At 35.5% G+C, this 26,449-nt stretch overlaps 1 pseudogene; it reads left to right on the forward strand.

Annotated features, from left to right (window-relative positions):
- Positions 1 to 1,284: 1,284 nt before the first annotated feature.
- Positions 1,285 to 26,449, forward strand: part of LOC101356137 (CXADR-like membrane protein) — a 38,593-nt pseudogene continuing 13,428 nt past the window's right edge.

A 26,449-nucleotide genomic window follows, 5' to 3' on the forward strand; every position in this document is an offset into this window, starting at 1 on the left:
CATTCTTAGTTGCTTATTACCATTAATGACATTCCTAAGATATTCCTCCAAGTGAAAAAATTGATGATTGTAGATTATCTGAATTCAATTATACGATAACCACAAGACAATTTTTCTATCATTTTATCATTATTTAAATCACTGAGTTTCGCACTTCTCATAAGATAGGTATTCCTCCCTTGAATTTCATTATATTAACTTCTAATTGTTATCTACCAGAATTTTAGCTACCTTTTGAATGTATTTACATATAATCCTCTTATTTTATTCCTTAAAACATGCATAGCTTTTGAATTCCTGTAAACCCATTTGTCCTGCACACCTCGGTACTTCATGTCGGCAATGGAAAGTTCATCCGGAGAGCAGAGATGATAAACAGGACACCACAGCAGGGAAATTTAAAAGAAAAGAAAAGGAAAACATATTTGTTGGCATGGGCTGTAAGAGGGAGAAAGATGTATACAATCTAGAGGGGCTTCAGCCAACTCTTTCTCAATTTTTAACTCCCAACAGCCCTCATCCAAAATAGAAGGAATTCATCCACATTTGATGTAAATTCCTTTGCTCTAGAAGAATCTGCATTGGACACAAGAGAAGAGGTAGGCATGCTTTCAAGGATCCAAAGAGGTTAGCGGGAAATCGGGAAAGACAAATGGCAGCCAACAAGGAGTAGAGTGACTTGGCATCTTAGAAACCTGTAGAATAAATCCAGAACAAGGAAGAACTGGGGCCGTCAAGAACTTTAAAAGCTAAGGCAGTCAAAAAATAAATTTTATTTAAATTAAATAAAATTAATTTAAATAAATTTTATTTACATTAAAACTCTGTGTCACTTCTGTTTCTAAAATGTGAATCTTGCTTTGTAACAGACAACAAACAACACGGTGGAAACCTGGCAGCCTAGCTGCTAAGCTAGAGTTTGGCCCTGCCTTCGATTTAATCTGTAGCCTTGAGTAAGTCACTGAACTGTCAAAACCATTAGATTGCAGATGTTTAAATGACTGAAATAATATTTATTTAACTCATAGAAGCATTTTGAGAGTTTCGTTAATTCATATTTGCAAAAAGTTTTATTCTCTTTAAGACTTTTAAGTGAAAAGTACCGATATATATAAAGTAGTATTATCATTTCCCTTCTAATTGATTGATTGCAAAAATGCAGTCGTATGCTAGTTTCACCAATAAGAGGCAAGTCAAAGTCTAAAACTGATTGTGTTTGAAATCTTGCCTTTTTTTTTTTTTTGATAAATGTCCCACGCTAAATGTACCGTATATCTTAAATGCATGGCAAGAAAAAAGGTAAAGACGGCTCGATATGCACATTTATCTTACTATGTTCAGCAGACAGACATTGGTCTTGAGGTAATGGATAGTCATTATCTCAAATATTTGAGATTAAAACAACACTTAGTGAAAAAAAAAAACCTTATATTCTCTTGTGGCTTGGTGCATTATATCTCTCACATAGAGTGAATTGAGCATGTCACATCCAGGCGTCTTTCATAGCTTTTCTATTTAATAGCTTCTACACTACCCTCATTAAAAAAAAATAATGGGGAAGTTGTAACAATTATTTTATATCAAGTATGCTACAATGATAACTACAACTTTTATTTAGTTATCTGCTTCCAGGTAAACTGCAGTGCATTGGAAAGGACAAATTACACTGCCAAGAATTGTGGGAATCACAAAGTGTATACTCATCTTCAAAGGAGCTTAAGTTCTACACTGGTAGATAAAATTTATAAACATAAAAACTTACTGAAAATATAACTAAAATATAAAGCGTTGTAAGTTTCAAGTGAGAAGTGGAAACATTAAATACAATATAAGAACGGCTTTCAAGCACATTTATTTTAAAAACAACACTAAGAATTAGACTGGTGTTATTTGCTTTTGTAACATATGTGGAAACAGACTTAGTGACATGAAGAAACTCTAGAATTGGTAACAGAGAGAAAAACTAGTATAAGTGAGAGCAGTAGGGCTGAACACGGCGCATGTAGGGTGACAAGTCTAGGCTGACTGGAGCAAGAGGTTCAGTGGGGAGCACAACATGAGTCTAGAAAGTTTGAATCTTGAAGATTTTTGTTTTTCTTAAGTACTCAGGTTCATTATTACATGAGTATACAAATTGCCACCTACCAATTTGTTTTAGTCTACCATCTTGGTAAGCTAAAGAAAACAGAGCTGGGGTGAGACCCAAAAGATTAGGAGAGAAACCTGGTTTTGATGAAGTCATTTGAGTTTTAAGGATGTAGTTATGCTTGAAACTAATTCTTTTCTCTGGACTTCTTAGAGATAATGTCCCACTTCCCTTTCCCAAAGATATCCAAGACCTAGTCCTCAGTACCTGTAAATTTGTTAGGTTACATGGCAAAGAGGAATTAAGGTTGCAGATGGAATTAATGTTAAAATTGGGAGATTTTCCTGGATTATTCAGTGGGCCTAATTACAAAAAACCTTAAAAATGAAAGAGGGAAGCAGAAGAGGAGAGTCAGAGGGAGATGTGTATGAATACTGAAGAATGGTCAGAAAGATGCGACACAATGTCTTTGAAGATGGAAGAATGGGGTCTTAACTCTAGGAATATGAGTGACCTCTAGAAGATGGAAAAGGCAAGAAAATTGATTCTTCCCTAGAGCCTCCTGGAAAGAACACAACCTGATGACACATTGACTTTAGTCCAAAGAAACCCATGTCTGACAGCTAAGCTTCAGAGTTGTAAGATAAAAATTTGTGTTGTTTTAAGCCACCAAATTTGTGGTAAGTTATTATTATAGCAGCAGTAGAAAACAAATACAGTGACTTAACAAATTCACATTTTTCCCCAAAGTCAGGTTTTTTTTTGAAGTTGCCTTTCATTTGCAGTGAAGTGATTTAACTGGTGAGGTGAGAAATATACATAAAAAGTCATGAAGAATTTAAATAAACTCAATACTTTGTAAGACAGTACAGAAACTATATATAAGATCCTTAGTGCAACAGCATTATGTCATTGGTTTGAGTAAAACAAACAAACAAACAAAATATTGGTTATTTCTGGGATGAGTCATTCTTTGGAATACTGATGTTGAAAGTAGCTGATGTCCAGAGAAGCAGAGCCATTAGGTAGATTTCATGTTGTTAGCTATTTTGCCTTAATTCTTTTAGCTTAGATAACCCTTGATGAAAAATACATCAAGAATAATAATTTTTAAAGATAATGTACTTTATAAGAATTATTACAAGGCATATGTTTAAAGGTAAACATAGGGTTAATAGATCAAATTTACTGCAATTTAAGTGAAATGAGTTTTCTGTACATAATCACTAAAAAGTTGTATCAATTTAGAGCAACATGGTGGAATTCAGTGTTGCATTTCATGAATTATTTCTATGAGGTATCTGTTGTATTTACTACTTATAAAATGGTATTGCTCATGAAATGTGGTTTATCATCCTCTTATGTCCTAGGAAAAACAAAACAAAACGTTAACCTTTGTAGAAATGATGCAGCCACCTCATTTAAAAATACCAGCCACATAGCTTTTTAACTGTTTTCCAACTCATAATGTGTCTAAGAGTGTTAGTGGATTACAGAATCCCAGCATACGTTTTTTATTCAGCCGTGGCTTGGCGCCTTGGAGAAGCTCTGCAATTGAATCAAGAAATATTTGGTTGAAACGTGTGTCTCTTCCTCTCTTTTTAAAAGCTAAATATGTTGTATATGTACACTGGTACTTAAGGTAGCATTCATGTAAATTTTTAACAGTTGTTAATTATTTTATACTTAATGTGTACGCTTATAATAGATCTATGATAGTAATTTTATAGTTGTAACTAAAAATAAAAAGAAATAAAATATGTGAAAAAAAATTGTAGTGGACAGAAAACAAGGCTCATAGCCAGATTGGACTAATCCAAGTACACTTTGTGGTCCTAATATAGAGGACCACCAAGAAGGTTAAATGGCTGTGTTGGAGGCTTCTAATCTACGAGGCATGCAGGAATGCAATGAGAGAGTAGTTATGCCAGAAGGTCTATGTGGCTTCATTTTGACAGTTGATAATGGAAGCAAAGAAGTCATAGAAAAACTAAGAGTCCAGACAAGTCCCCAGTTCCATGAATACCACCTTGTCATTCTCTGCAATCGGTAAACCAATACTTAAACTAAATGTTGCATTGACAAGTCAGTATTACAGAGAATTAACTGCGTTAGGAAGATGAAACTGAGTTCTATCTTAGACCAAATACTTAAGTCGTATGTGCCTTTCTTCACTTAAAATAAAAAAAAACCATATATGATGGGCAAGTATTACCCCCTACATCATGTTATGGAACAGTATGTTCTCAGTATAGCATTTTGAGAACACTTGCAAAGTCTTAGAATGATTACACCTTACAAGAATATTTTCTGTTAACAGAAAATTTTGGGTAACTTACCTAAAGAAATAAATTATTTGTGATCAAATCTTAGGCCCCATTACAGATTCCACAGAGATACATATTTGGGCAGGAGCAATCTTCATGAGACTATCTGCACAAGCAAGAGAAATCTTACTTGGTTGTTTGCACAGAGGACTGCTCCTTGTATGTGTGGGGATAATAGTGTCTCCTATGTCCCTGTGGATGTTGCATAATGTGTTACATGGTTGCACACATTACTGCTGTAGGTACGTAAAACAGAATTTAAAGTATGAAAGCTATGGTAAGTTGGGAAATGTTATTTTATTGCCAGAATAAGTCACAACAGTATGCTGAGTCAATTATCTTTTTGGAAACTGTTCTAGCATTATTGTCTTGCCCAGGATATATTGGCATATTGTATTTCTAGCTCTCTATACAGAAAAAAAAAATTACTGATTTCAACATTCTTTTTGGACAAGATGAGTGAAGCAATTTTATTTCATTCCAGCCAAGTCCTAAACAAAAAACAGAAAAACATTTTGTTCATCATAATAAGCAGATCATATGAGTGAGCAGAAAAGTCTAGTAAAAAATATCAGTGAAAAAACATGTTCTTAGAGCCATCACTACTCATTAAATTTTTATATAAGAAAAAAAAAAGAATGTGCTATAATGAGAAGGATAATAAAATAAACATTTACTGAATATATTGAATTTCTCTAATATGGCATTTCCTTTCCATCCATACTACATTGCCATGGTTTAGATCTGTATCTTTTCTCCCCTAGATTGGTGGTCATCCTGCCAACACAGCTAGAACATTCTAAGTGAAATGTAAATCAAGCCACGTAATTCCCCTGCTAAAAAAAAAAACTCTTCAATGACTCTCTAATGTTCAAATCCATTACTTGACTCTTGCTTACTGATAGTTTCACCTCTTCCCACTCTTATGATTTAGGGATGTAAATTTTTACTCAGTAGAGTTCAACACATTCCATCTTCTGACATGCTTCATTGCCTTATTCAGTCCATCTGCCTGGAATGATTGGACTGTGTATTTTTCACCTGGCTAATTTTAATTTAGGAGCTCTGGTGGCACAATGGTTAAGCACTCAGCTGATAATCAAAAGATTAGCAGTTGGAATCCACTAACCTCTCTGTAGGAGAAAAGAACTTTTGATCTGCTCCCATAAAGACCTCAGCCTAGGAAACCTTATGGGGCAATTCTACTTTGTCTTATAGAGTCATCATGAATTGGAATTAACTCGACGGCACACAACAACAATTTTAATGTATCATCTATGAATTATTTTATCTGGAACTAACTAAGCTTATCATTTTACTTGAACTGAATACTTCTATGCTCCCATAGCACCCCCTTCTTTGCATATCTCTATCTTAGCATGCTATCACTATATTTTGATTATTTATTATCTTTCTCTCCCACTAGACTCTAAATTCCCTGAGACAATTTTTGTATCTTCAACATTTAGTATAATGCCTGGCACATATTGACTTATAATAAATGTTAGAATTAATTAAACTAAATTTATGCAACATGATATATTATTACCTAAATAATATTCATGCAAATATTTAAGATAGTAATGACTGTTACTACTACCTACATTTTGCATAAAAGAAAACTGAGGCATAAAGCATTCTAGTGACTGGCCCAAAACAATGTATTAAGTAGAGATGTTAAAACTAATTCTATGTCTTCTGATATCAGATTCCTTTCTCTTTCCATAGTATCTCACTGCTTCCCTAGAACACAGTCACCTGAAAATTAAAGTTCTGGTGTCAATTTTTACACTAAACTCATTATGTGACATTACTCACGCCCTGTGAGATCTTTTGGTTTCAGTTTCCTCCTCTATAAAATTGGAGCACGAAACAAGACTCCAGAGTTCTGCCCTTTTGTTTTATGGTCTGTTAAAGCCAAAAGAAACATTTTGTTTTTGCATAGCAGTACGTTACTCTGCTCTAACATTTCTACTTATTCTTTTATATTACATTAATATTTTCATGACCTAGATTTTTGTTAAAATTCAATTCTTTCTTTTGTCTTAATTGTTGTTATTGACGAGGTCCACTCAATCTTCCTTTCCTGGGTTTGGACCAAAAGAGATATAAGACAAGAGTTAGCAGATGGAGAAAGAAAACATCATGTTTATTGTTGAAACAGGATAGACTGGAAAATATAGTTTAGTGTGAATGTCAAAGTGAGTTTCCTAAGCTTTTAGAATAACCCAAGAGCACAGCCTCCTACTGCTGTCAGTGAATAAGCAAAACAAAAACAAGCTTAAAAAACCACAGGAAATCTTTTTGAGATAAGAAACTCTATTGGTTAGATTCCTTAGCTTGACGAAGATGATTAATGGCAGTCATCATCAACCAAGTAGCTCACTTTTCTTCCATGGTGTATCAGTTATCTGTTCTCACAACAATATTTTGTAACCAACTATTCCAAAGCTCAGGGATGCAAAACAATAAGTATGTATTTAGCCATCAAGCGTTGGCAATATAGATGGGGCTCAGCTAGGGAGTTCTTTTGGTGTCAACTGGATTCCCTCACATCTCTGGTGTTTGTGTATCGATGGATCGAGGATGGCCCTGTTTGGGATTGCTGGGGTGACTGGGACAATTCGCAAGATTTGGCTCTGCTCCTTGAGACTCCTATATCTCTTAAGCAGGTTAATCTAAGCATAGTCTCATGGTGTGACAGAGGCACAAGAACAACCAAACAAGCAAGCCAAATTGTTTAAGAGACAAGTAGAATTATGCAAATGCTTTTGAAAACTCTAACATTACATTTACTACTGTGCCATTGTCTATATAGCAAAGCAAGTCTCATAGCTAAGTCCAGAGTAAGGGTGGGATGATGTAGCTACAAAAATGCATGAAAAAATGGAGCTATTAACCAACCACCTATGAAGAGAAATAGGGATGGGGAAATAGGTCAGAAGTATTTAGAGAATAATTCTCTTCATGGAAATGAGAAGACTAGGAAAAACAAAGACATTTATCTTCAATATACATATTTGTTGCTGTTGTTAGGTGCCATCAAGTCAGTTCTGACCCACAGCGACCCTATGTACAACAGAACAAATCACTGCCTGGTCCTGCACCATCTTCATAATTGTTGTTATGCTTAAACCCATTGTTGCAGCCACTGTGTCAATCCATCTCGTTGAGGGGCTTCCTTTCTTTTTCCCGACCTTTTAATTTACCAAGCATGATGGCCTTCTCCAAGGACCGATCCCTCCTGATAACAAGTCCAAAGTATGTGAGACGAAGTCTCGCATCCTTGCTTCTAAGGAGCATTCTGGCTGTACTTCTTCCAAGACAGATTTGTTCATTCTTCTCACAGCCTATGTTATATTCAATATTCTTCGTCAACATCATAATTCAAAGGCGTCAATTCTTCTTCAGTCTTCCTTATTCATTCCAGGTTTCACATGCATATGAGGCTATTGAAAACACTGTGGTTTGGATCAGGCACACCTTAGTCCTTAGAGTGACATCTTGGCTTTTTAACACTTTAAAGAGGTGTTTTGCAGCAGATTTGCCCAATGCACTGTATCGTTTGATTTCTTGACTGTTGCTTCCATGGGCATCGTTTGTGGATCCAGCAAAATGAAATCTTCGACAACTTCAATCTTTCTTCCGTTTATCATGATTTTGCTTATTGGTCCAGTTGTGAGGATTTTTGTTTTCTTTATGCTGAGGTGTAATCCATACTGAAGGCTGTAGTCTTTGATCTTCATCAGTAAGCGCTTCAAGTCTTCTTCACTTCAGCAAGCAAGGTTGTGTCATCTGCATAGTGCAGGTTGTTAATTAGTCTTCCTCCAATCCCGAAGCCCTGTTCTTCATACAGTCCATTTTCTCAGATTATCTGCTCAGCATACAGATTGAATAAGTGTGGTGAAATGATACAACCCTGATGCACACCTTTCCTGACTTTAAACCACCCAGTATCCTCTTGTTCTATTTGAAAGAATACCTCTTGCTGTATGTACAGCTTCCTCATGAGCGCAGTTAAGTGTTCTGGAATTCCCATTCTTTGCAATGTTATCTATAATTTGTTATGATTCACACAGTCGAATGCCTTTGCATAGTCAATAAAACACAGATAAACGTCTTTCTTGTATTCTCTGCTTTCAGCCAAGATCCATCTGACATCAGCAGTGATATCCCTTGTTGCATGTCCTCTTCTGAACCAAGCTTGAATTTCTGGCAGTTCCCTATTGATGTACTGCTGCAACTGCTTTTGAATAATCCTCAGCAAAATTTTACTTGTGTGTGATATTAATGTTATTGTTCAATAATTTCTGCATTCTGTTGGATCATCTTTCTTTGGAATAGGTTACATTAGATACGTATAGATTATAATAACCTCATACCAAGCAACTGTTTGCAGTACAGTCTTAATGAAGGACAAAGTCATGAATGGTAAGGGCAAATGAATTTTTCAAGAACATATGGTTTCAAGGACACAGTTGAATCATTAATGTCAGCTTGAAATTGCAAATGAGAGCAGGAAAGAGACTGGAATCAGCTAAGTTAAATTTAACACACCTTTAAACCAAAATCAAACCCATTGCCATCAAGTTGATTCTGACTCATAGAGACCCTATAGGATAGAGTAGAACTGCCCCATAGGGTTTCCAAGGAGCAGCTGGTGGATTCGAACTGCTGACCTTTTGGTTAGCAGCCTGAGCTCTTAACCACTGTGCCACCAGGGCTCCAACACACCTATTAGGGAAAATAAAAAACAAAAACAAAACTCCACCTGCATATTCTTTATGTCCTAAAGTCAGTGATTATATAGATAAATATACATAAATGCAGTTCTGCTTCCAGAAATGGCTCTGTAAGCTGTCACCAGACCAACTTTCTAGCAGATAATAATACCTTTTTTTAAGGGCTAAATTAGTTCATTATGAATTTGGAAGTAAAACATCAAATGCATTTATCTTTTGAAATTTAATACAAGAAGACCCAAATGATGGTAACATCAATTTTAAGAAATAGATCAGTTTGGGCCTTTTGAAACCCATTGATTTATTTCACACGTGCAGCACTCTGTATTTCTTTCAGGTTTGGCTATTTGCCTATTGGAGTCCTTGGGTGGTGCAAAGAGCTAACGCTGTTGACTCCTAACTGAAAGGTTGGAGATTCAAGTCCACACAAAGGCACCTCGAAAGAAAGACTTGAGAATATAATTCTGAAAAGTCAGCCATTGAAAACCCTATGGACCACAGTTGTACTCTGATACACATGGACTCACAGAGTCCAAATTGACTCCATGGCAACTGATACTGATACTGGTATTTATTACCTTATGTTAACAATTTTAAGAATATTTGAAGTGTAGAAGGCACACTTAAATATGTTTACTATCCAAAAGGATATGTAATTATTGTATAAATACTAAATAATAAATATCAAGTTAATATGTTCTCACAGAGGTCAATATGCCCTAATCCTAACACATACATGTCTGTCATTTTGCTCAGCTGAGCCTTGGAACATGGTAACTCCTTGATTTATATTCCCAAGTATCTGTTTTGTAATCCTCGAATCAAGTTCCTTTATACCCTGGGTGGAATATAGCCTCAGTTGTGTGCTCAGCTCCTGAGATTTTTTAAAATGTATCACTCATACCATGTAATTTGGAAGGGAAGAGAAACAAGGAGATATTACCACTTCTTTTCTCTTTCTTATATCTCTGTAGAGTTTCCTCACCATCTCCCTTATATCTCCAAGGCATTTTCTCTGCTGGGCAGTCACTTTTGGTCTTTTCTAAACTCTCTTGTTTCCATTTTTTTTGAGTAAATCTCTCCCGTTCTCACGATGCTATAAGCCTGGATTACAGGCATGTTACCTAAAGTTATGAGTTAATAACAGATTATTCCTTAGGAAATATCTAACCCTACCATCTTAATTATAAGTGATGCTGCACTCTTGCTTCTGCCTTGTTGTAAATTATATGTATTACAAAAATTTAGCTAACGTAGATATTCTTATTTTGTGGGTAATATCTGAGTCCTATTAGCTAGAAAATGAATTTAGTATAAATGATTCTAGCGAATCAGTCATAAACATGGCATTAGGGAATTAGAGAAGAAAAACTGCAACACATTTGTCCCTGCTAATGGAAGTGGTTTGATCTTTGCTAAAAACGTCCCTTATTTGGAATTCTGGCATTCCATTTATATAAATGGCTGTTCCACCTTAAATTTCAGGTGGAATACATTCATCTTATAGTACTAAGCAAAATGTAAGGAACATTACTGTATTAGTAGTTTTCAAGATGCAGAGTATATAAAACAGATGCCTGAGGCACACCAGTGCATCCATTGTGAATACCAGGCTGTCACCACACCTCTGGCACATCTCCTGCAGACCCTGCTTCATCTGTCATTGTTAATACACTCATTTTAAAGAGAAATAAAACAGAGCAGACCATGCTCCTGAAAATATTTTCCTGTTTAAAGGCCTCAAATGTGCTCGCATTATTATTTTAAGTAATTAAATCACAATACTGGGCAGTTTCTGGCTCAAATCTCAATTCTAATGTTTTCTCTACTGTGATGGTATCTATGGTATGTAGATGATATAATATAATGTCCAGATTCTAGATAAACCTTGAATGACTCCTTGAGATGAACTAACTACTGTTGAACAGACCTGTCATTTCCCTCTCATCTCTTGGATATCACATTTGGGGAGGTCTCTTTTCAAATTAACTTTAGAGGGCCACATTTGATGCTCATATGGTCTACGTTACTGACTAGGAGCACGTGCTCTGCAAGTGTTTGCCTCCCTTAAGCAGAGACAGATTTGCAATTCCAAGTGAGTTTTACAATTCAGAATGTTCTACTTTGTTCAATAAGATTTTCACCCTGAAGACAACTGGCCACCCCAACATTCAAAGAGGGTAATGTGAAGATGCAGTCAATGAAATTATGGTTTTGTGAACCTGGAATTATTTCATTTCAAGCTAAAGTTTTCAAAATAACTAATATCAGTGTGTTGGAATAGTTCTGAAGTGTTGTTAATTATGATTATAGAAGTTTTCTTAAAGAGATACTATTCCAAAAAGAGGCATTATTTGGATAGTCATAACTACTTTGGTTATTGGATTCAAAATAAGTGCAGTCACTTCGCAGCTTATTTTATGAGGCCAACATAGTACTGATACTGGAACTTGACAAAGATATTATAAGAAAAGTAATTATAGGGACTTATGAACACATGTGTCAAAATCCTTAACAAAATATTATGAGTTGGATCAAGAAATATATGAAATGAATAATACATCATAACCAAGAAGGGTTCATACACCAAATTCAACATAAATCAATGTAATAGACCTCATTAACAGAATGAAAGAGAAAAATCATTTATAATTTCAGTGGTTAAAGAAAGGGCATCTCTTTATAATATGAAAATTATCTCAGCCAACTTAAAATAGAAAGGAACTTCCTCATTCTGATAAAGAATATCTATACAAAACCTTCAAGTGATACCTTAATTAATTGTGAAATATTAAATCTTTTTTCCTGTAATATGTACAATAAGTCTAGGTTATCTCTTCTGCTTGCAGTTAAGCAAGAATGAGAAATAAAAAGAATTAAAAGAAGAAGCAAAACTGCCATTTATCACAGATGTTATGATTGCATGCATAGAAAATTTAAACGAATTTACCAACTACTAGAAATAAGAAGTGAAGTTAGGAAGGGTACGGGGTACAAGGTTAATATAAAGGACAATTATTTTATATACATACTAGCAATAAACATAATGCTTAAATTAAAATTATGCTTTTAAAATATGCTTTAACAGTAACATGAAGAAACATCTGTCGAGTAGTAATGAATCTAATGAAAAAAGTGTGAGATCTCTATACTACACCTACAAAACATTGCAAAGATTATAACCTAAATAAAAGCAGAGATACCATATTCATGGATTTGGAGACTCTATATTGTTAATGTCCCCAAATTGATTTATAGACCCAACCATAATCCCTATCATAATTCCAGCAAAATTCTTTGAAGAAATAGACAAAATGATTCCAACTTTTATATGGAGATGAGAAGAATCTAAGACAGCCACAATAATGCAAAAGAATTATAAAATGAGAGAACTTATATTACCTGAACTCAAGACTTAATACACAGATATACTAATCAAAACAGCATGACATTAGCATATAGGTAAGCATATAAATACGTCAATGGAACAGAATAAAGAGTTCAAAAATAAACCTACATATATAGAGTCTATTCATTTTCATGAAAAATGAAATGGAAATTCAATGGAGAAAAAGCTGCGTTTTTAACAAATGTGCCTGGAACAACTGGATATCCCAGTTGGGCCAGTGGGGAGGGAGGGAGAATGACTATTGAAGCTCATACCCTCCGATTAATTTGAGGTGGATTATAGATCTAAACATAAAGCCCAGAAGCATAAAACTAGAACAAAGCACAGACGAATATCTTCATAACCTTAGGGTAAGAAAAATATTTTGCACAGAACCCCAAAAGTATAAACCATAAAACAAAAAATGAAACAATGGACTTTATCAAAATTAAAATCTTCTTATCATAAAAAGATGCCATTAAGGAAATGAATAAACAAGCCGCAAATTGGGAAAAAAAATTTCATTCATCTATATCAAACAAAGAACTTGTATCTGGAATACATAAGAACTCCCATAAATTAACAATAAAAAGGTGAACAATCCCTAAAATAGCCAAAAGACTTGAATAGATACTTTACAAAGGGAAGATTTAAGTGGGAGAATAATCACATGAAAAAATAGTATCAGCATTAATAACCATCAAGGAAATGCATATTAAAATCACAATATCACTTCGAACTCAGTATAATGACAAACAAGCAAGCAAAAACAAACAAACAAAAAAAAAAAACTGACACCACAAATACTAGTAAAAGTTCTACCAACAGGAGCTTTCATAATTGCTAATGGGAATGTAAACTTGTCAAGAGCTTTGGAGAACTGCTTGCATATTTCTTATAAAGTTGAATGTACATCTACCCTGTAATCTAGTGCTTCAACTTTTGATATTTACCTGAAAAGGATGAAAACATATGTTCCTCACAAAAACTTGCACAAAAGTTCATAGCAGCTTTATTCATAATAGTCAAAAGTCGGAAACAACCCAAATGTCCAACAACAAAAGAATGGTAAACAAACTGTGTTATAGTCATTCCATTGAATATACTCAAAAATAAAAAAAAGAATGTACTGGTGAATACTCAACAACAGGAAGGGAAGGATATAAAACATTATGTTAAGTAAATAAAGCCAGACACAGAGGAATACAGAGTGATTTCAATTATATTAAATCCAAATATAGGAAAAAACTAACTTAGTGTGATAGCTATTATGATAATGGCATGAGGGGGAGTTTCAGAGCCTTGATCACGTGTAATAGCTTAATTAGGATGTTGGTTACACAGGCACATGCATTTGTCAAAACTCATTGAATTGAACAATAAGATTTGTCAATTTTATTTCATGTTAATTATATCTCAAAAATGAACAGTGTACTATCTAGAATGCAGATGTTCTAGTTTGGAAAACTGAACTGTCAAATACTGACTGTTAATAGAATACTCACAATACATTATTTTATGTGGAATTTGTATGTCTATGACAAAAGACATGACATAACATGCTCTTTCCTGTTTTAGTTATTTTTGTAAAACACTTTTTTTCTCAGCTTTCTTATTTTTCTTGATAATATATGATCATTGTAAAAAACAAATTCAAGAAACACAGGACAGTTAAAAATCAATAATACACCTCAGAAAAACAAAGTCAAACAACAAAACCACCATTAGCCATTTGGTGAATATCCTTTCAGGTATCACTCTGAATATGAGACAGCTTTAATGACTAAATTCAGGTAAGAAGGTATTGCTTCATTAACAGCGGCAACAGAAAAGAATAACATGGATTGACTGAACCAACTATTTGCAGAAGTGAGAGTACACAACTGAAGGTAACCTTTAAATCAATAATACCATTTTCTAATTAATGTTATGGCAAGCTTGCTTTATGATTAGTGGTTCCACTGGGACATTTGAAACTGTAGCTCCTAACCCCTTTAAATCTCCCTCCTGCGGTGAGTGGACGATTAGCACACTTCATGAATGTGTTAATTCTATCTCTATGGCCACTCTGTCTTAGTATCACTTTCCTACATTTATTCCTTATCTGTTGACGTTTTGCAGGAACCCTTCTTTGATCACATTAGTACTCTCCCTTGGTGAAGTCATCCACAACCGCAGTACGCTGATACTGTTGTTTATCATAGGAAAAAATGACTCCTGATTGATCTAGTTTAGTGGGGAAGCAGTTATTTGAAATTTTTTACCTTCAGTTATAGCTCTGGTCACTAACTCCTCAAGTTTAGGCCTGGTGGCTTTCATCTTCCACCACCTGGCCCAAATTTAAACTCAGAAGGACTTTCTCTGAAGATCCTTTCTAACCATTTGGTGACTCGTGGACATACAGTATCCCAGCCACTTTTTATGCCTCTGGAGTTCTTTGCGAGTATACTTTTCCTGCTGGAGTTGTTTGTTGTCTTTCTTTGGGGACTTGCAGTAACAGCGAAAGGTGAAAGAAATTTTAGTCGAAGCAAAATACCTGGAGTATGAGGCTTGCAAATAAGGTAGTGCAACCAGGAATTGTGATTGAATAATAAAAAATTTTGTCTCTTTTGGCTTTTGTACTCCTAGATAAGCCTTATAAGCATAGTTATGGTTTCCTGTGAGATAATTAGGAAACGCTGGTGGGCTTGATTGTGTGTGTGTGTGTGTGTGTGTGTGTGTGTGTGTGTGTGTGTGTCATATTTGGAAAACCAGAGGTTCCTCATGTAACCTAATGGAAGGAACCCATCATATTTTCAGCAACCAAGGTTCAGTGGGACAGACAGTCGCCCATCAATCAGCAGGCTTGAGAATGCAAAAAGTTCAGTGATAACCATGTAGTCCCAGGAATTTATTTCTCAAAATCCATATTACCAACCAAAAGTTTAAACATACCCCATGACTCAGCATACTTTAATGAAAACACACGGTATTAAAAAAAAAAAAAAAATTCAAAGCAGAAAATAATAAGGTCACCAAAGGGCTAACATCTTTCCCAAGGCCATCACCTCATTATTCTTTATCTCAATTACCTGCTTTTTTCCCTTTTTTTTCACTCACTTGTTTATTTATTGTTTATATAGTGCGTATTTCTTTCTCCCTCTGCATTAGAATATAAATTCTGTAAGGAAAACAGTTTTGTTTTATTCACTGTTTTTACACCAGCACTAAATTGACCCAGTGCAGACCAAGATTTAAGAACTATGTCTCCTTCGTCCTTTGAATTTACAAGTTTTCTTATATCTCCATTCCCTTTTCAATTAAATTAACAAAACAAAACACCTTTGTCTTTTTCCATGTCCAGAATTAAACTCTTGACTCAGAGCACTGACATGTTCTAAATCTTTTAATAACAATAAAAAAGTCCTCATATATTGGTATATTAGGAATTGGTGATAATAATTCACCTTACTATTTTATTTTTAAATTTAGTGTAATTTGATGATCAAGAAACGATAATACTACAGATGTTCTTTGGGTCAGCTAGACATGAAATCACTATATTTTGCGTTGTCGTATATAAACATTTAGCTTCTATTTTGAACATGTTTAGGTAAGTGGGATTACATGGATTCTGATGCCATTTTCCAATGCAGAACTATTTGGAAAATCCCTCTAAAAAACACATGCCCAGAACTCTGACTACTTTCCATTTTGCAAGCCTATAAAGCTTGAACTATTTCCATAACTTGCAATTGCTGTATGTAGCTCAGTAGGACTTAAAATTAATGTTGCTTCTAACATTTATTATGATAAGTACCTGAATTGGTAATCTGTCAAATGGCACACGTGCTGGCTTGTAAGAACACCTTGATTTAATTCAGATGTATATCATCTAAAAAGCATAACTTATTGGGTGATTAGGTATCATCCCACATGACAAAAATACCTACAGAAAACCTTGTTAAGTATGTAAGCACATTCTTGTATGGGTTGGAGAGCAGTCAGAGATGGCCAGGAACTTATCACAGAACTACTGAATGAGTATTGAACCAGTGTCCCTTGCATACTATTGCTTTGCCTGTAAAAGCCCCCAAAAGAAAATCAAAATCCACAATTTATTCAGCAGCCTTCTTTTTTTTTTTTTAAAAAAGGGGATACTGCGTGGTTTACTGTTGTAGTTTAAATGAAGTTTACATTTCAAGTTAGTTTCCAATATAAAAATTTATACATACATCCTTATGTGACCCTAATTTCTCTCCCCATACTGCGACAGCAGACTCCTCTTTTCCACTCCTGATTCCCCATGTCCCTTCCACCAGCTCCTAACCCTCTCTGTCTTCCCATCTCACCTCCGGACAGAAGCTGCCCGTTTAGTCTCTTGTATCTACTTGAGCTAAGAGACACACTCCTCAGAAGTATCACTTTATGTCCCAGGTCCAGTCCAATCCCTGTCTGAAGAGTTAACCTTGGAAATTGTTTTATTTCTGGGCTGATAGAGAATCCAGGGGCCATGCTTTCCAGGGTTCCTCCAGTCTCAGTCAGACCATTAAGTCTGGTCTTCTTACTAGAATTTGAGTTCTGTACCCCATCTTTCTGCTGCTCCATCAGGGACTCTCTATTGTGTTCCCTGTCTGGGCGGTCATTGGTGGTAGCCGGGCACCATCTAGTTCTTCTGGTCTCAGGCTAATGAAGTCTCCGGTTTATGTGGCCCTTTCTGTCTTTTGGGTTACTACTTTCCTTGTGTCTTTGGTGTTCTTCATTCTCCTTTACTCCAGGTGGTTGGGACCAGTTGTTGTATGTTTGATGGCCACTTGCAAGCTTTTCAGATCCCAGACGCCACTCACCAAAGTAGGATGCAGAACATTTTCTTGATAAGCTTTGTTATGCCAATTGACCTAGATATCCCCTGAAATCATGGTCCCCAGACCCCCGCCCCTGCTACTCTGTCTCTCAAAGTGTTTGACTGTATTCAGGAAACTTCCTAGCTTTGGTTTAGTCCAGTTGTGCTGACCTCCCCTGTAGTGTGTCAGCAGGCCTTCTTTTGCACGGCAAGCACAAAACTGTTTTCATTTTCTTAAAGTAAGCATTATTTTATTATGTTGTTATTGTTATTAGTTGCGTTGAGTGGATTCCAACTCGTGATGATCCCGTGTGTGCGTAGTAGAACTGCTCCATAAGGTTTTCAAGGTTGTGACCTTTTGGAAGCAGATTACCAGACCTGTCTTCCGAAGTGTCTCTGGATGGGTTTGAACCACCAACCTTTTTGTTATTAATCAAGAGCATAACCATTTGCACCACTCAGGGACTCCCTTATTATACTATAGGCTTTCAACTTATTTTAATATAAGTACTTGTTTGCAGGTATTGGAAAACTGAAAAAGCAAGTGGAAAACACTGAGGGTACCACAGCGGTATAATAACTGACTGAAGCAGTTACTGTACTTAGGGCTGGGAAAATCAAAGAGAAGAGGTCTGGAATGGACTACAGTCTAGGACTTGGAAGAGAGGCCCCATCCACAGTTCTGGGCCCCAGACCTCTGAGGAGAGGGCACTGCTCAGTTGGTGCTGGTACCTGAGTAGCTCAAATGACAGCCCCTGAACACCTGGGACTCAGACCTCTGACAAGAGGGCACCAACCAACTACAGCTGTGTTTTCTGAGTTAGCACCATGATGCTAGCTCTGCTAGTGTGGAACTAAAGCTGCAAAGTGGAGCAAACTGTCACTGCCTGGATAAAGCATTATTGCTGGAGGAATGCTGACAGGAACAAGAAGCAAACAAGAGGAGTAAATTTCCTCTCCCTCTTCCAGACCCCACATCTCCCTCTAGCAAAATCTAACAGCAAGCCAGTTGGCAATTGAGAAACGTATTTCTCAGAGTCCCAGCCTCATCCTCACAAAGCTAAGCGCAGCAGGGTGGATTTGAAGCTAAAAACTAATAGCTTAATAACCAGCACAATGAGGGGAAAATCATAGAGTACAAGTGAATATTCAAAGGTAAAACTAGGGAGAAACCATGATAACTTATAAAAACAAAAGCTACTTTTTTTAAAGTTTCTATTTCTACAAATGCACTTGAAATTTGAACATATTTATCTTATAGAAGAAAAAGGTCAAATAGCTCATCATTATACTGAATAAACAGTCATTTGTTAGTTAAATGTTAAGTAATGGCAATTAAATACCACTAACTCTTTTCATTAAATGAAAATTGAAGCTCTGGTACAAAGACTACTTGTTTTTCTTTCCATAGAACTCATATATACACGTGCACAATCAGATTAAACAATCTTACTTTTTTAAACCTGCTGATTTTATTTTTCCAACATGGAATACTAGCAACTTGTAGGCATGAGTTTACAATATTATGCCAGTAAGTTATTTTGAGAATCAAAACCTAAAATGCACAGTAGAGTAAAAGCTTTCAAAAATAAATGGTTCATTTAATGAAAACCAAAGCAGAAAATGGAACTCTTCTTATGTTAGAAGACCTATTCTAGTAGAAACCCTCTGAAATATCTACTTACATTTTAGGTAACTGTGGAATGCAATAAAAATTTATGCAATGTTATTGTATGGCTCTTGGAATGTTCTAGCTGCACTGACTAGCTAATGAATCCCCCTAATTATTCTTCACTACTGAAATTATTGACTACTTAATGGGAGTAGCTCAATTGCAGGCATAACAAAATTTATTGAGCTTTAAAGGCCATTTTATATCTAATGCTCAAACAGTTAATATACTGATCAATAAATAATAAATGTTAGGTTGGAAACTGTTAGACAAATGGTCTCTTTAATTTCAAGTAGAAGAAATTATCTGTGAATTACTTTTTTTTTTCAATTTTACAAAACTATTTGGACACAGATATAACTATAATTTATTTTAACAAAAATTGAAAAAAATCTGTACCATTTTTTTTTGCCCTAACAGTATGTAGATTTTAACCCATACTGTATTTATAGGATAATATGCAAATTTTATCTTTTTATTGGAAATGTAAATCTTTTGCTCTTTATTATGGGATTGAGATAATTTAAATATTTTCATACATGATTATGCACCTTTTGAAACTTGTTAAAAGTAGAATAATATTTTTGTCTTTTTAGTTTAATTTATGTTGATAGGGTGGTGTGAGGAAGCTGAATAAGATTCTGTATGCCACCAACCACTGATATAACATTCAGAATTCCAGAAAACTTCTAAATTATATAGAATGCACATAGCTCTAAACCTAGAAGAAAGCTAAAAATGTCTTTCAGTAGCTGGAATAATAGTTACCAAGTTTATATAACAAGGGTGATGCCATAAGACTTGGTAAAACATATCTATATAAATATTATTATATAATAAAGCTATACTCTAACTTTATTTTATGTATTAGTTTTAGCAATCTTTTCTCATTTCCTGGTCTGCTAAAAGAGGAGAGGCAGAAGTTTAGGAAGAAAGAGAGATATGCTGAAACTACCAGGCACAATCCTAGCACTGATGTATACATTGTTAGATCAAAAAAATAAAATGAATGCAGGAACTATAACATTCTAGGTCTTTAATTTAGGAAAAAACAAATCTTTTTACCTCAATGGACCCTGATCAAATCACTATATATTAGAATCATTCAGCAATCAAATGTCTGGGTTGTAGTTAATGATTAATTTAAAATTAAGCTTTACTGTATTTGAGAGAACGAAGAAGCATCAGACACACTTTCAACAGATTTTTATTAGATACGGTTACAATAGCATAATTTGGCCTTTAAAGTATATTGTTTGGGAAGTTTATGTGGGAAAAAAAAATGACATTTGTAGAGAATGTTGCATAAATGAAGCATGGCATTGCAGTACTGAGTGTGGGGAAACCCCAGCAATCTTCCATGGCAGAATGACTGAAGCTGCAAGTGTGCATACAGAAAGTGGGAATTTATTGAAGATGTGAGGCACAAAGTGCATAGTCTTCAAATTTCTCTCTCTCTGTCTCCAGCATCTTTAAAAATTTACAGTGGAAAAGTTCCCTGTTTGAATTCCTCCTGGAACTCTCCTAGAATACAAATTTTATATACGGTAATGGATTGGGAGACCAATTGATTCCTTTGTCTTCCTCTACCCTCAAAAGCAGCTGTAAGAGTGAACACCCTACAACATTTGGCTCCTGGGGTTTTCAATGATTATTCTACTAGCAAAATCACTATACAATTCTTATTGGATACAAAGGTTGATCCTACTTTTATTTAACTTTTAATTTATTAAAGGTTTGAATCAGTGGACCTTATGTAGATGTCTAGAATTAGAATATGTAGTATTAGAAACCACACACATTTTGAAATTGAAGAGAATATAAATGAATACAAAAAATTAACACAAAATTAGTACAGCTATTTTCAGAAATAGCACACTAAAATATGGTTTATAAATATGCTTCTGATAAATTTAAATTCTTTCATTTCTCCATCAAAGAAACCACAAGAAACTCAAAAACATATTCAGAATAACTAGTGTATGTATAACTTTGGGAACTAACACAAAACAAAACAAACTAAAAAAACTATACGGTCTTTCTTTTAACAAGCTTGACTGTGAACTGTGCGAGCAGAAACCTCCCCCTGCCCTGCCCCCCACTATCCCTTCCTGATTTTGATAAAATCTTAGGCAGGGCTAATGGTTATCCCAGGGGTTGAGGAAGTTGCCCTTGGGCCAGATTTGGGCTGCTCTTTGTTTTTGTAAGACCTGTAATCAAAGAATGAGTTTTACATATTTAAAAGGTTGAAAAGAAATCACAAGAAGATAATATTTTGTGAAGTGAAAATTAAATGTAATTCAAATTTCAGTGGCCCATAAATAAAGTTTTATTAGAACATAGCTATGCTGTGCCTTTCTTTTCTTTTTGATATTCTCTTTGTCTGCTTTCTGCCTATAATCGCAGAGCTGAGTAGTTGTGACAGAAACCCTGAGGCTCATAAAATCTAAAGTATTTATTATTTAACCCTTCACAGAAAATGTTTACCAACACCTGCATTATTTAGTCACTACAACATAATAATAATTTTTAAAAGTCCAATGGTTCTTTTTTAAAAAATTTATTTTGTTGTTGGGAATATACACAGCAAAACATACACCAATTCAACCATTTCTACATGTACAATTCAGTGACATTGATTACATTCTTTGAGTTGTACAACCATTCTCACCCTCGTTTTCTGAGTTGTTTCTTCCTCATTAAATATAAACTCAGTGTCCCCTAAGATTTCTATCCCATACAGACAGCTCTTAAAAGAGCATAATGCTCAAGGCAAACATTTTTTACTACTTAAGCTAAACTATTGTTTGGTTTTAAGAAGATTTCTGTGGATATTTTTGGTTTAAGTTTAAAAGATCATCTCAGGGCAATAGTTTCAGGGGTTCATCCAATCTTTAAGTCTCCAAAAGTGTGGAGTCCATGAGAATTTTAAATTCTGTTCTACATTTTCCCCCTTTTGATCAGGATTCCTCTATAGAATCTTTGATCAAAATGTTCATTAACGGTAACTGGGCACCATCCAGTTCTAGTCTCATGGCAAAGGAAATAGCTGTTCATGGAGGCAATTAGACACACATTCCATATCATCTTCTTATTTCTGACTCTTCCTCGTCTTCTATTGCTCCAGGCAAATTGAGACCAATTGTCATGCGTTGGATGGCTGCTTGCAAAATTTTAAGACCCCAGGTACTGCATAATGAACTAAGAGATAGAACAGAAGCACTAAACACATTATTAGGCCAATTAACTATGACGTTCCATGAAACCATAACCCTAAACCTCCAAACCAAGGAACTAAATCCCATGGGGTTTTTAGCTTTGATTAGGGGGTAGAGTTGCGCAGCTGATTATTGCAATTGCTGTCAGTAAGTTGTACACCTGTAAAAGTTGAACTGGCAAAAGTTGTCTGATAGATATATTTACAAGTACAATGGTTTTAATTAAAAAAAAAAAAAATCCAGTGATGTATCCAGTCTCTTTCAGATAATAATAAATCTAAAAATATCCTAATTCATAATTCTCATCTAATTAAAACTCCTCCCTCCCCTCCAGTTTAGACTATTTCAGGCCTGAGGGTATCTGCAGTTGGGGAAGATAGTGTATCTAACCTCCTATAATCTCCCTCTTCTACTCTTTCTCATTAAAAGCTGCATCTACTACCTCCAGGTCTGCAGTGGATGAAAGTAGAGGAATAAGGAACAGAGGAGTCTTCCTGAAGAGTTAAATTCCTATCTGGTACCCTATGGCTATGGTAGCTTCCAAATGCTTATTCTGTCTCTCATTGGGTGCTTCTGTAGGTTCTTAGGAATCGTGACACTTTTATCAAGGCATTTCTCTCCTGCAGTTGTCTGGATATGGAAGATGCCAGCTCCCTTAGCTCTGAGTTTCCTGAAGTTCCCCATGTGTTATAAAACCCTTATCTTAGTGGGAAGTCTCTTGTGAGGAGTCTCTGCAAAATGATCCAATCTGTATTCCTTCTGAAGAGTTCATATAGGACTCACAAGAAGCTCAATGTAACTCTAGAAGTTGTGGCAGCCCGTTCCTGGGAGGACATATCTCTTCACTTTGTCTTCAGAGCAACAAGTTCTATTGTTATCATCTCTAGCATTTTTATTTTTTAGGCATGGGTTTGATACCAGACTTTGAACCAATGACTTGAAGGGGAAGAGACATCCCTCTCCCCTCCCTCATCACACTGACAACCCTAACTCTTTCAGAATGAAATTCCTCTTCTCCAATTACTTCAGCCCCCCTAGTATGATTGTAGCTTTCATTTAAACAGCTTGGAGGTGAGTAACGGACTAATTCTGACTTGCGCATTGCCTTTTGTAGGTCCTGCACAGATGATCTAGCTCCTCGTTTCATATTGTGAGAGTACTTTTCTCCTACAGGGTTGAAACAATATGAAGAGTCATACTTCCCTTTTATACGCTGTTAAAACAAGAATGCAATCCACTGTAGTGGGTTAAATTGTAGCCAAAAAAAAAAAAAAAAGATATGCCCATGTTCTAATCCCTGGAACCTGTGAAAGTGACCTTATTTGGAAAAAGGTCTTTGCAAGTGTAATTAAGTTAAGGATCTTGACAGATCATCCCAGATCACCCAGGTAGGCCCTAATTAAATGACATATGCTCCCATAAGAGACAGAAGAAAAGAAGACACCGACAGAGAGAAGGCTATGTGAAGACAAACCAAAAAACCTGAGTAAAACAGCCTCAAAGAGTGGCTGGTAGATTTGAACTTCCAACCTTTTGATTAGCAGCCAAGCTCTTAACCACCATGCCACCAGGGCTCCAAGTAAAAATAAAGACCAAGGAATAGCTGTGGTTGCCAGAAGCTGGAAGAGGCAAGAAAGGATTCTGCCCTATGGTCTTCAAAGGGAGTAGGCCCTGTGGACATCTTGATTTTGGACTGGGCTTCTGACATTCAGAACTGTGAAAAAATAAATCTCCATTGTTAGATACTCAGTTTTGAGTACTTGGTTGTGGCAGCGCTAGGAAACTAATATGCTCACCCAATTATAGTATAACTTCTCTGAAATAAGGCAATAAAATGTTCTGTGACTAATTTAAAAGTAGGATTTGGTAGTAAGAATTTGTCAATGTTTATTTAGTCTCATTCAAGGAAAGAGACACTCTTCTGATCACAAGAGGCACAGTTAATGGAATAGACTTACTTTATTAGTCTCTATCCTAATGAAGGGAAAGAGAACACATAACTCCCTAAAGACTTATCTTCTAATTTTTCTTTTTTAAGTACCTATGGCAGAGGTAACTTGTATTAACATTCCCTCCTTCAATTTTAAGTTGATTTTCGTTTGTGCGATTCCATGTAGGTAAGAGAACACAACTCTAAGTGATCTGACTTGCTGGAAAAAGACACTCTACCCATCTGGGCTTATGCACATTGAAATGGATTTTTATTGGTTTTTTTTCTTTTTCTTCAGAAAATTTTGCAAAGGATAGAAAACTGGAAAGATAAATAAAACATTAGTCATATTCTATCACAAACCATCACTCTTACTATTGTATTGTACTTTTCCCCACTGTCTAAGCATTTTTACATGTTTGGCATCTATCGTCTAAATATTTAGGTATATATCATCTATATATTTAAGTTGTGTAAACATTTTCTAAAAAGTGAATTTTTGTGGTTCCATAATATAACATCAACTGATGTATCATAATTGGTTTAATCATTCCTTTCTATGTGGATATTTTCATATTTTTCCTTTATTATCATTATCATTATTATTAAACTCCAGTGATAAATATCATTGTGCATAGATCTTTTAAAATTCTAAATGTTTTCCTTAGGATAGGCTACCAGAAGTTGAATTAACTGGGTTGAGGAATATAAATAATTTTGGAAAGTTTTTGATGATGTTTGACAAAATCTGTCTGTACTTAAAGTGTGCTGATTGACATTCTTTCCAGAGGCTGTACTGGATTGGCCTCTACATTTTTTATATTATTGAGATGCATAAAAAGAAAATATGCACTGCCACAGCCTTAATTACTATTTAATTAATTGAATCATTCATTTAATAATATTTTTCAAGTAACATCTATATGTAGATCATGGTGCTAGGCAAGGGCTATAGGGTATTTAAAAATGTAAAAGCACAATTACCTTGTTGTTGTTGTTGTTGGGTGCCGTCGAGTTGGTTCAGACTCATAGCAACCCTATGTACAACAGAACGCAACACTGCCCAGTCCTGCGCCATCCTCACAATCATTGCTATGTTTGAGCCCATTGTTGAAGCCACTGTGTCAATCTATCTCATTGAGGCTCTTCCTTTTTTTTTGCTGACCCTCTACTTTACCAAGCATGTCCTTCTCCAGGGACTGGTCCCTCCTGATAACATGTCCAAAGTATGTGACAAAGTCTCACCATCCTCGCTTCTGAGGAGCATTCTCGCTGTACTTCGTGCAGTACAGAATTGTTAGTGCTTCTGGCAGTCCATGGTATAATCAATATTCTTCACTAATACCATAATTCGAAGGCGTCAATTCTTCTTCAGTCTTCCTTTTTCATTGTCCAGCTTTCGCATATATACGAGGGAAATGAAAATTCCACAGCTTGGGTCAGGCACACCTTAGTCCTCAAGGTGACATCCCCAAATTGCCAGGAAATCTCAACTTCAAATATACTTTCCTTATATGACCTACGGATTTTAATTTATGGCTCAGAAATATAGTCACCTTAGTATAAAACTTCCTCTTTGCCCTTGAGGTTCTTACAATTTAATGGGAACAGTAAGTTTTGTAAATGACTAAATGCCAAACAGCTTCCGTAACCAAATTATTTTTCTAGGAAAGCGGAGGTAGAACAGATGTCCTTTCAATGTTTTTATTATAAACTAGAATTCGTTTGAGCACTCCTGTTGGAATCTACTTTTTAGTGATTTTCCATTGCAATTGCTGTAACATTGTTCATTGTCTCAGGGATCTGGTAGCTGCCTTTTTGTGTACATATGCCATCTGTTTAGTGAAATACCTCAGGGGCGACTCTACCTTTCTATATGAGAATTCAGTAGTCTTGACAGTTACTACAGCTTTCAGCAGCTGACTGTGGCAAAGTTGTGACACCTGCAAATTCCTGGGATATTGCAAAGTGAAAAATCTAGACGGGCAAATTGATGTCCATTATACGTAATTATAGCCTGAATTCCTGGCTGCTTTTCCACATTCAGAGAGAGCAGCTGTTGCTGCTATGTATTTTCAACTTCTTTTTTTGGAAAGTAAAGAAGTAATTGTCCATCGCGAACAGTTCTTGGTCTCTGAAATAAACATGTTCTTTCTCAAATATTCTGGTATTAGGTGGGTATACGAGCTTCAAAAAAGATTTGTTTGCACCTTTCCTTGCAGATATTCTAATGAATTGTATCCTTGTCTTTCTGTTTTGTACTT

Source organism: Trichechus manatus, unplaced genomic scaffold (assembly GCF_000243295.1).
Source record: "Trichechus manatus latirostris isolate Lorelei unplaced genomic scaffold, TriManLat1.0 scaffold00085, whole genome shotgun sequence".
Lineage (NCBI taxonomy): Eukaryota > Metazoa > Chordata > Mammalia > Sirenia > Trichechidae > Trichechus > Trichechus manatus.